We start from the raw sequence: 12203 nt of genomic DNA, 5'->3' as shown, positions 1-12203 counted from the left end.
TCGGAGCATACAAGTTGGAAATGTAACTTAAAGAAGTAAAACGTGATGAGAGCATCAGGGACTCTTACACTATAGTACAACTTGAATGTCTGGTATTCTATCATGCATTAAATGCAGGAAATCATACAATCTAAGTGTTTGACAACAAAATGCACTTTTGGACTCTGTTGAGGCTGAAACGTCTTTTCGGAGCATAAAAGTTGGAAATGCAACTTAAAGCAGAAAAACGTGATGAGAGCATCAGGTACTCTTATATTACAATGAAACATGAATGGCTGGTATTCTATGATGCATTAAATGCAGGAAATCATAGAACCTAAGTGTTTGACAACAAAATGCACTTTTGGACTCTGTTAAGGCTGAATCGTCTTTTCGGAGCATAAAAGTTGAAAATGCAACTTAAAGCAGTAAAACGTGATGAGAGCATCAGGGACTCTTACACTATAGTACAACTTGAATGTCTGGTATTATATCATGCATTAAATGCAGGAAATCATAGAATCTAAGTGTTTGACAACAAAATGCACTTTTGGACTCTGTTGAGGCTAAAACGTCTTTTCGGAGGATAAAAGTTGGAAATGCAACTTAAAGCAGTAAAACGTGATGAGAGCATCAGGGACTCTTACACTATAGTACAACTTGAATGGCTGGTATTCTATCATGCAATAAAAGCAGGAAATCATACAATCTAAGTGTTTGACAACAAAATGCACTTTTGGACTCTGTTGAGGCTGAAATGTCTTTTCGGAGCATACAAGTTGGAAATGCAACTTAAAGCAGTAAAACGTGATGAGAGCATCAGGGACTCTTACACTATAGTACAACTTGAATGGCTGGTATTCTATCATGCAATAAATGCAGGAAATCATACAATCTAAGTGTTTGACAACGAAATGCACTTTTGGACTCTGTTAAGGCTGAAACGTCTTTTCGGAGCATAAAAGTTGAAAATGCAACTTAAAGCAGTAAAACTTGATGAGAGCATCAGGGACTCTTACACTATAGTACAACTTGAATGTCTGGTATTATATCATGCATTAAATGCAGGAAATCATAGAATCTAAGTGTTTGACAACAAAATGCACTTTTGGACTCTGCTGAGGCTGAAACGTCTTTTCGGAGCATACAAGTTGGAAATGTAACTTAAAGCAGTAAAACGTGATGAGAGCATCAGGGAATCTTACACTATAGTACAACTTGAATGGCTGGTATTCTTTCATGCATTAAATGCAGGAAATCATACAATCTAAGTGTTTGACAACAAAATGCACTTTTGGACTCTGTTGAGGCTGAAACGTCTTTTCGGAGCATAAAAATTGGAAATGCAACTTAAAGCAGTAAAACGTGATGAGAGCATCAGGTACTCTTATATTACAATGAAACATGAATGGCTGGTATTCTATGATGCATTAAATGCAGTAAATCATAGAATCTAAGTGTTTGACAACAAAATGCACTTTTGGACTCTGCTGAGGCTGAAATGTCTTTTCGGAGCATACAAGTTGGAAATGTAACTTAAAGAAGTAAAACGTGATGAGAGCATCAGGGACTCTTACACTATAGTACAACTTGAATGTCTGGTATTCTATCATGCATTAAATGCAGGAAATCATACAATCTAAGTGTTTGACAACAAAATGCACTTTTGGACTCTGTTGAGGCTGAAACGTCTTTTCGGAGCATAAAAGTTGGAAATGCAACTTAAAGCAGTAAAACGTGATGAGAGCATCAGGGACTCTTACACTATAGTACAACTTGAATGGCTGGTATTATATCATGCAATAAATGCAGGAAATCATACAATCTAAGTGTTTGACAACAAAATGCACTTTTGGACTCTGTTGAGGCTAAAACGTCTTTTCGGAGCATAAAAGTTGGAAATGCAACTTAAAGCAGTAAAACGTGATGAGAGCACCAGGTACTCTTATATTACAATGAAACATAAATGGCTGGTATTCTATGATGCATTAAATGCAGTAAATCATAGAATCTAAGTGTTTGACAACAAAATGCACTTTTGGACTCTGTTGAGGCTAAAACGTCTTTTCGGAGCATAAAAGTTGGAAATGCAACTTAAAGCAGTAAAACGTGATGAGAGCATCAGGGACTCTTACACTATAGTACAACTTGAATGGCTGGTATTCTTTCATGCATTAAATGCAGGAAATCATACAATCTAAGTGTTTGACAACAAAATGCACTTTTGGACTCTGTTGAGGCTAAAACGTCTTTTCGGAGGATAAAAGTTGGAAATGCAACTTAAAGCAGTAAAACGTGATGAGAGCACCAGGTACTCTTATATTACAATGAAACATAAATGGCTGGTATTCTATGATGCATTAAATGCAGTAAATCATAGAATCTAAGTGTTTGACAACAAAATGCACTTTTGGACTCTGTTGAGGCTAAAACGTCTTTTCGGAGCATAAAAGTTGGAAATGCAACTTAAAGCAGTAAAACGTGATGAGAGCATCAGGGACTCTTACACTATAGTACAACTTGAATGGCTGGTATTCTATCATGCAATAAATGCAGGAAATCATACAATCTAAGTGTTTGACAACAAAATGCACTTTTGGACTCTGTTGAGGCTGAAATGTCTTTTCGGAGCATACAAGTTGGAAATGTAACTTAAAGAAGTAAAACGTGATGAGAGCATCAGGGACTCTTACACTATAGTACAACTTGAATGTCTGGTATTCTATCATGCATTAAATGCAGGAAATCATACAATCTAAGTGTTTGACAACAAAATGCACTTTTGGACTCTGTTGAGGCTGAAACGTCTTTTCGGAGCATAAAAGTTGGAAATGCAACTTAAAGCAGTAAAACGTGATGAGAGCATCAGGTACTCTTATATTACAATGAAACATGAATGGCTGGTATTCTATGATGCATTAAATGCAGGAAATCATAGAACCTAAGTGTTTGACAACAAAATGCACTTTTGGACTCTGTTAAGGCTGAATCGTCTTTTCGGAGCATAAAAGTTGAAAATGCAACTTAAAGCAGTAAAACGTGATGAGAGCATCAGGGACTCTTACACTATAGTACAACTTGAATGTCTGGTATTATATCATGCATTAAATGCAGGAAATCATAGAATCTAAGTGTTTGACAACAAAATGCACTTTTGGACTCTGTTGAGGCTGAAATGTCTTTTCGGAGCATACAAGTTGGAAATGCAACTTAAAGCAGTAAAACGTGATGAGAGCATCAGGGACTCTTACACTGTAGTACAACTTGAATGGCTGGTATTCTATCATGCAATAAATGCAGGAAATCATACAATCTAAGTGTTTGACAACAAAATGCACTTTTGGACTCTGTTGAGGCTGAAACGTCTTTTCGGAGCATAAAAGTTGGAAATGCAACTTAAAGCAGTAAAACGTGATGAGAGCACCAGGTACTCTTATATTACAATGAAACATAAATGGCTGGTATTCTATGATGCATTAAATGCAGTAAATCATAGAATCTAAGTGTTTGACAACAAAATGCACTTTTGGACTCTGTTAAGGCTGAAACGTCTTTTCGGAGCATAAAAGTTAAAAATGCAACTTAAAGCAGTAAAACGTGATGAGAGCATCAGGTACTTTTATATTACAATGAAACATGAATGGCTGGTATTCTATGATGCATTAAATGCAGGAAATCATAGAACCTAAGTGTTTGACAACAAAATGCACTTTTGGACTCTGTTGAGGCTGAAACGTCTTTTCGGAGCATAAAAGTTGAAAATGCAACTTAAAGCAGTAAAACGTGATGAGAGCATCAGGGACTCTTACACTATAGTACAACTTGAATGTCTGGTATTATATCATGCATTAAATGCAGGAAATCATACAATCTAAGTGTTTGACAACAAAATGCACTTTTGGACTCTGTTGAGGCTGAAACGTCTTTTCGGAGCATAAAAGTTGGAAATGCAACTTAAAGCAGTAAAACGTGATGAGAGCATCAGGGACTCTTACACTATAGTACAACTTGAATGTCTGGTATTATATCATGCATTAAATGCAGGAAATCATAGAATCTAAGTGTTTGACAACAAAATGCACTTTTGGACTCTGTTGAGGCTGAAACGTCTTTTCGGAGCATAAAAGTTGAAAATGCAACTTAAAGCAGTAAAACGTGATGAGAGCATCAGGGACTCTTACACTATAGTACAACTTGAATGTCTGGTATTATATCATGCATTAAATGCAGGAAATCATAGAATCTAAGTGTTTGACAACAAAATGCACTTTTGGACTCTGTTGAGGCTGAAACGTCTTTTCGGAGCATAAAAGTTGGAAATGCAACTTAAAGCAGTAAAACGTGATGAGAGCATCAGGGACTCTTACACTATAGTACAACTTGAATGTCTGGTATTCTATCATGCATTAAATGCAGGAAATCATAGAATCTAAGTGTTTGACAACAAAATGCACTTTTGGACTCTGTTGAGGCTGAAACGTCTTTTCTGAGCATAAAAGTCGGAAATGTAACTTAAAGCAGTAAAACGTGATGAGAGCACCAGGTACTCTTATATTACAATGAAACATAAATGGCTGGTATTCTATGATGCATTAAATGCAGTAAATCATAGAATCTAAGTGTTTGACAACAAAATGCACTTTTGGACTCTGTTGAGGCTAAAACGTCTTTTCGGAGCATAAAAGTTGGAAATGCAACTTAAAGCAGTAAAACGTGATGAGAGCATCAGGGACTCTTACACTATAGTACAACTTGAATGGCTGGTATTCTATCATGCAATAAATGCAGGAAATCATACAATCTAAGTGTTTGACAACAAAATGCACTTTTGGACTCTGTTGAGGCTGAAATGTCTTTTCGGAGCATACAAGTTGGAAATGTAACTTAAAGAAGTAAAACGTGATGAGAGCATCAGGGACTCTTACACTATAGTACAACTTGAATGTCTGGTATTCTATCATGCATTAAATGCAGGAAATCATACAATCTAAGTGTTTGACAACAAAATGCACTTTTGGACTCTGTTGAGGCTGAAACGTCTTTTCGGAGCATAAAAGTTGGAAATGCAACTTAAAGCAGTAAAACGTGATGAGAGCATCAGGTACTCTTATATTACAATGAAACATGAATGGCTGGTATTCTATGATGCATTAAATGCAGGAAATCATAGAACCTAAGTGTTTGACAACAAAATGCACTTTTGGACTCTGTTAAGGCTGAATCGTCTTTTCGGAGCATAAAAGTTGAAAATGCAACTTAAAGCAGTAAAACGTGATGAGAGCATCAGGGACTCTTACACTATAGTACAACTTGAATGTCTGGTATTATATCATGCATTAAATGCAGGAAATCATAGAATCTAAGTGTTTGACAACAAAATGCACTTTTGGACTCTGTTGAGGCTGAAACGTCTTTTCGGAGCATACAAGTTGGAAATGCAACTTAAAGCAGTAAAACGTGATGAGAGCATCAGGGACTCTTACACTATAGTACAACTTGAATGGCTGGTATTCTATCATGCAATAAATGCAGGAAATCATACAATCTAAGTGTTTGACAACAAAATGCACTTTTGGACTCTGTTGAGGCTGAAACGTCTTTTCGGAGCATAAAAGTTGGAAATGCAACTTAAAGCAGTAAAACGTGATGAGAGCACCAGGTACTCTTATATTACAATGAAACATAAATGGCTGGTATTCTATGATGCATTAAATGCAGTAAATCATAGAATCTAAGTGTTTGACAACAAAATGCACTTTTGGACTCTGTTAAGGCTGAAACGTCTTTTCGGAGCATAAAAGTTAAAAATGCAACTTAAAGCAGTAAAACGTGATGAGAGCATCAGGTACTTTTATATTACAATGAGACATGAATGGCTGGTATTCTATGATGCATTAAATGCAGGAAATCATAGAACCTAAGTGTTTGACAACAAAATGCACTTTTGGACTCTGTTGAGGCTGAAACGTCTTTTCGGAGCATAAAAGTTGAAAATGCAACTTAAAGCAGTAAAACGTGATGAGAGCATCAGGGACTCTTACACTATAGTACAACTTGAATGTCTGGTATTATATCATGCATTAAATGCAGGAAATCATAGAATCTAAGTGTTTGACAACAAAATGCACTTTTGGACTCTGTTGAGGCTGAAACGTCTTTTCGGAGCATAAAAGTTGGAAATGCAACTTAAAGCAGTAAAACGTGATGAGAGCATCAGGTACTCTTATATTACAATGAAACATGAATGGCTGGTATTCTATGATGCATTAAATGCAGGAAATCTTAGAACCTAAGTGTTTGACAACAAAATGCACTTTTGGACTCTGTTAAGGCTGAATCGTCTTTTCGGAGCATGAAAGTTGAAAATGCAACTTAAAGCAGTAAAACGTGATGAGAGCATCAGGGACTCTTACACTATAGTACAACTTGAATGTCTGGTATTATATCATGCATTAAATGCAGGAAATCATAGAATCTAAGTGTTTGACAACAAAATGCACTTTTGGACTCTGTTGAGGCTGAAATGTCTTTTCGGAGCATACAAGTTGGAAATGCAACTTAAAGCAGTAAAACGTGATGAGAGCATCAGGGACTCTTACACTATAGTACAACTTGAATGGCTGGTATTCTATCATGCAATAAATGCAGGAAATCATACAATCTAAGTGTTTGACAACAAAATGCACTTTTGGACTCTGTTGAGGCTGAAACGTCTTTTCGGAGCATAAAAGTTGGAAATGCAACTTAAAGCAGTAAAACGTGATGAGAGCACCAGGTACTCTTATATTACAATGAAACATAAATGGCTGGTATTCTATGATGCATTAAATGCAGTAAATCATAGAATCTAAGTGTTTGACAACAAAATGCACTTTTGGACTCTGTTAAGGCTGAAACGTCTTTTCGGAGCATAAAAGTTAAAAATGCAACTTAAAGCAGTAAAACGTGATGAGAGCATCAGGTACTTTTATATTACAATGAAACATGAATGGCTGGTATTCTATGATGCATTAAATGCAGGAAATCATAGAACCTAAGTGTTTGACAACAAAATGCACTTTTGGACTCTGTTGAGGCTGAAACGTCTTTTCGGAGCATAAAAGTTGGAAATGCAACTTAAAGCAGTAAAACGTGATGAGAGCATCAGGGACTCTTACACTATAGTACAACTTGAATGTCTGGTATTATATCATGCATTAAATGCAGGAAATCATACAATCTAAGTGTTTGACAACAAAATGCACTTTTGGACTCTGTTGAGGCTGAAACGTCTTTTCGGAGCATAAAAGTTGGAAATGCAACTTAAAGCAGTAAAACGTGATGAGAGCATCAGGGACTCTTACACTATAGTACAACTTGAATGTCTGGTATTATATCATGCATTAAATGCAGGAAATCATAGAATCTAAGTGTTTGACAACAAAATGCACTTTTGGACTCTGTTGAGGCTGAAACGTCTTTTCGGAGCATAAAAGTTGAAAATGCAACTTAAAGCAGTAAAACGTGATGAGAGCATCAGGGACTCTTACACTCTAGTACAACTTGAATGTCTGGTATTATATCATGCATTAAATGCAGGAAATCATAGAATCTAAGTGTTTGACAACAAAATGCACTTTTGGACTCTGTTGAGGCTGAAACGTCTTTTCGGAGCATAAAAGTTGGAAATGCAACTTAAAGCAGTAAAACGTGATGAGAGCATCAGGGACTCTTACACTATAGTACAACTTGAATGTCTGGTATTCTATCATGCATTAAATGCAGGAAATCATAGAATCTAAGTGTTTGACAACAAAATGCACTTTTGGACTCTGTTGAGGCTGAAACGTCTTTTCTGAGCATAAAAGTCGGAAATGTAACTTAAAGCAGTAAAACGTGATGAGAGCACCAGGTACTCTTATATTACAATGAAACATAAATGGCTGGTATTCTATGATGCATTAAATGCAGTAAATCATAGAATCTAAGTGTTTGACAACAAAATGCACTTTTGGACTCTGTTGAGGCTAAAACGTCTTTTCGGAGCATAAAAGTTGGAAATGCAACTTAAAGCAGTAAAACGTGATGAGAGCATCAGGGACTCTTACACTATAGTACAACTTGAATGGCTGGTATTCTATCATGCAATAAATGCAGGAAATCATACAATCTAAGTGTTTGACAACAAAATGCACTTTTGGACTCTGTTGAGGCTGAAATGTCTTTTCGGAGCATACAAGTTGGAAATGTAACTTAAAGAAGTAAAACGTGATGAGAGCATCAGGGACTCTTACACTATAGTACAACTTGAATGTCTGGTATTCTATCATGCATTAAATGCAGGAAATCATACAATCTAAGTGTTTGACAACAAAATGCACTTTTGGACTCTGTTGAGGCTGAAACGTCTTTTCGGAGCATAAAAGTTGGAAATGCAACTTAAAGCAGTAAAACGTGATGAGAGCATCAGGTACTCTTATATTACAATGAAACATGAATGGCTGGTATTCTATGATGCATTAAATGCAGGAAATCATAGAACCTAAGTGTTTGACAACAAAATGCACTTTTGGACTCTGTTAAGGCTGAATCGTCTTTTCGGAGCATAAAAGTTAAAAATGCAACTTAAAGCAGTAAAACGTGATGAGAGCATCAGGTACTTTTATATTACAATGAGACATGAATGGCTGGTATTCTATGATGCATTAAATGCAGGAAATCATAGAACCTAAGTGTTTGACAACAAAATGCACTTTTGGACTCTGTTGAGGCTGAAACGTCTTTTCGGAGCATAAAAGTTGAAAATGCAACTTAAAGCAGTAAAACGTGATGAGAGCATCAGGGACTCTTACACTATAGTACAACTTGAATGTCTGGTATTATATCATGCATTAAATGCAGGAAATCATAGAATCTAAGTGTTTGACAACAAAATGCACTTTTGGACTCTGTTGAGGCTGAAACGTCTTTTCGGAGCATAAAAGTTGGAAATGCAACTTAAAGCAGTAAAACGTGATGAGAGCATCAGGTACTCTTATATTACAATGAAACATGAATGGCTGGTATTCTATGATGCATTAAATGCAGGAAATCTTAGAACCTAAGTGTTTGACAACAAAATGCACTTTTGGACTCTGTTAAGGCTGAATCGTCTTTTCGGAGCATAAAAGTTGAAAATGCAACTTAAAGCAGTAAAACGTGATGAGAGCATCAGGGACTCTTACACTATAGTACAACTTGAATGTCTGGTATTATATCATGCATTAAATGCAGGAAATCATAGAATCTAAGTGTTTGACAACAAAATGCACTTTTGGACTCTGTTGAGGCTGAAATGTCTTTTCGGAGCATACAAGTTGGAAATGCAACTTAAAGCAGTAAAACGTGATGAGAGCATCAGGGACTCTTACACTATAGTACAACTTGAATGGCTGGTATTCTATCATGCAATAAATGCAGGAAATCATACAATCTAAGTGTTTGACAACAAAATGCACTTTTGGACTCTGTTGAGGCTGAAACGTCTTTTCGGAGCATAAAAGTTGGAAATGCAACTTAAAGCAGTAAAACGTGATGAGAGCACCAGGAACTCTTATATTACAATGAAGCATAAATGGCTGGTATTCTATGATGCATTAAATGCAGTAAATCATAGAATCTAAGTGTTTGACAACAAAATGCACTTTTGGACTCTGTTAAGGCTGAAACGTCTTTTCGGAGCATAAAAGTTAAAAATGCAACTTAAAGCAGTAAAACGTGATGAGAGCATCAGGTACTTTTATATTACAATGAAACATGAATGGCTGGTATTCTATGATGCATTAAATGCAGGAAATCATAGAACCTAAGTGTTTGACAACAAAATGCACTTTTGGACTCTGTTGAGGCTGAAACGTCTTTTCGGAGCATAAAAGTTGAAAATGCAACTTAAAGCAGTAAAACGTGATGAGAGCATCAGGGACTCTTACACTATAGTACAACTTGAATGTCTGGTATTATATCATGCATTAAATGCAGGAAATCATAGAATCTAAGTGTTTGACAACAAAATGCACTTTTGGACTCTGTTGAGGCTGAAACGTCTTTTCGGAGCATAAAAGTTGGAAATGCAACTTAAAGCAGTAAAACGTGATGAGAGCATCAGGGACTCTTACACTATAGTACAACTTGAATGTCTGGTATTATATCATGCATTAAATGCAGGAAATCATAGAATCTAAGTGTTTGACAACAAAATGCACTTTTGGACTCTGTTGAGGCTGAAACGTCTTTTCGGAGCATAAAAGTTGAAAATGCAACTTAAAGCAGTAAAACGTGATGAGAGCATCAGGGACTCTTACACTATAGTACAACTTGAATGTCTGGTATTATATCATGCATTAAATGCAGGAAATCATAGAATCTAAGTGTTTGACAACAAAATGCACTTTTGGACTCTGTTGAGGCTGAAACGTCTTTTCGGAGCATAAAAGTTGGAAATGCAACTTAAAGCAGTAAAACGTGATGAGAGCATCAGGGACTCTTACACTATAGTACAACTTGAATGTCTGGTATTCTATCATGCATTAAATGCAGGAAATCATAGAATCTAAGTGTTTGACAACAAAATGCACTTTTGGACTCTGTTGAGGCTGAAACGTCTTTTCTGAGCATAAAAGTCGGAAATGTAACTTAAAGCAGTAAAACGTGATGAGAGCATCAGGTACTCTTATATTACAATGAAACATGAATGGTTGGTATTCTATGATGCATTAAATGCAGTAAATCATACAATCTAAGTGTTTAACAACAAAATGCACTTTTGGACTCTGTTGAGGCTGAAATGTCTTTTCGGAGCATACAAGTTGGAAATGTAACTTAAAGAAGTAAAACGTGATGAGAGCATCAGGGACTCTTACACTATAGTACAACTTGAATGTCTGGTATTCTATCATGCATTAAATGCAGGAAATCATACAATCTAAGTGTTTGACAACAAAATGCACTTTTGGACTCTGTTGAGGCTGAAACGTCTTTTCGGAGCATAAAAGTTGGAAATGCAACTTAAAGCAGTAAAACGTGATGAGAGCATCAGGGACTCTTACACTATAGTACAACTTGAATGGCTGGTATTCTATCATGCAATAAATGCAGGAAATCATACAATCTAAGTGTTTGACAACAAAATGCACTTTTGGACTCTGTTGAGGCTAAAACGTCTTTTCGGAGCATAAAAGTTGGAAATGCAACTTAAAGCAGTAAAACGTGATGAGAGCACCAGGTACTCTTATATTACAATGAAACATAAATGGCTGGTATTCTATGATGCATTAAATGCAGTAAATCATAGAATCTAAGTGTTTGACAACAAAATGCACTTTTGGACTCTGTTGAGGCTAAAACGTCTTTTCGGAGCATAAAAGTTGGAAATGCAACTTAAAGCAGTAAAACGTGATGAGAGCATCAGGGACTCTTACACTATAGTACAACTTGAATGGCTGGTATTCTATCATGCAATAAATGCAGGAAATCATACAATCTAAGTGTTTGACAACAAAATGCACTTTTGGACTCTGTTGAGGCTGAAATGTCTTTTCGGAGCATACAAGTTGGAAATGTAACTTAAAGAAGTAAAACGTGATGAGAGCATCAGGGACTCTTACACTATAGTACAACTTGAATGTCTGGTATTCTATCATGCATTAAATGCAGGAAATCATACAATCTAAGTGTTTGACAACAAAATGCACTTTTGGACTCTGTTGAGGCTGAAACGTCTTTTCGGAGCATAAAAGTTGGAAATGCAACTTAAAGCAGTAAAACGTGATGAGAGCATCAGGTACTCTTATATTACAATAAAACATGAATGGCTGGTATTCTATGATGCATTAAATGCAGGAAATCATAGAACCTAAGTGTTTGACAACAAAATGCACTTTTGGACTCTGTTAAGGCTGAATCGTCTTTTCGGAGCATAAAAGTTGAAAATGCAACTTAAAGCAGTAAAACGTGATGAGAGCATCAGGGACTCTTACACTATAGTACAACTTGAATGTCTGGTATTATATCATGCATTAAATGCAGGAAATCATAGAATCTAAGTGTTTGACAACAAAATGCACTTTTGGACTCTGTTGAGGCTAAAACGTCTTTTCGGAGGATAAAAGTTGGAAATGCAACTTAAAGCAGTAAAACGTGATGAGAGCATCAGGGACTCTTACACTATAGTACAACTTGAATGGCTGGTATTCTATCATGCAATAAAA

This window comes from Taurulus bubalis (assembly GCF_910589615.1).
Source record: "Taurulus bubalis genome assembly, chromosome: 7".
NCBI lineage: Eukaryota > Metazoa > Chordata > Actinopteri > Perciformes > Cottidae > Taurulus > Taurulus bubalis.
The sequence above is the reverse complement of the archived record's forward strand: the minus strand, read 5'-3'. Positions refer to the sequence as shown.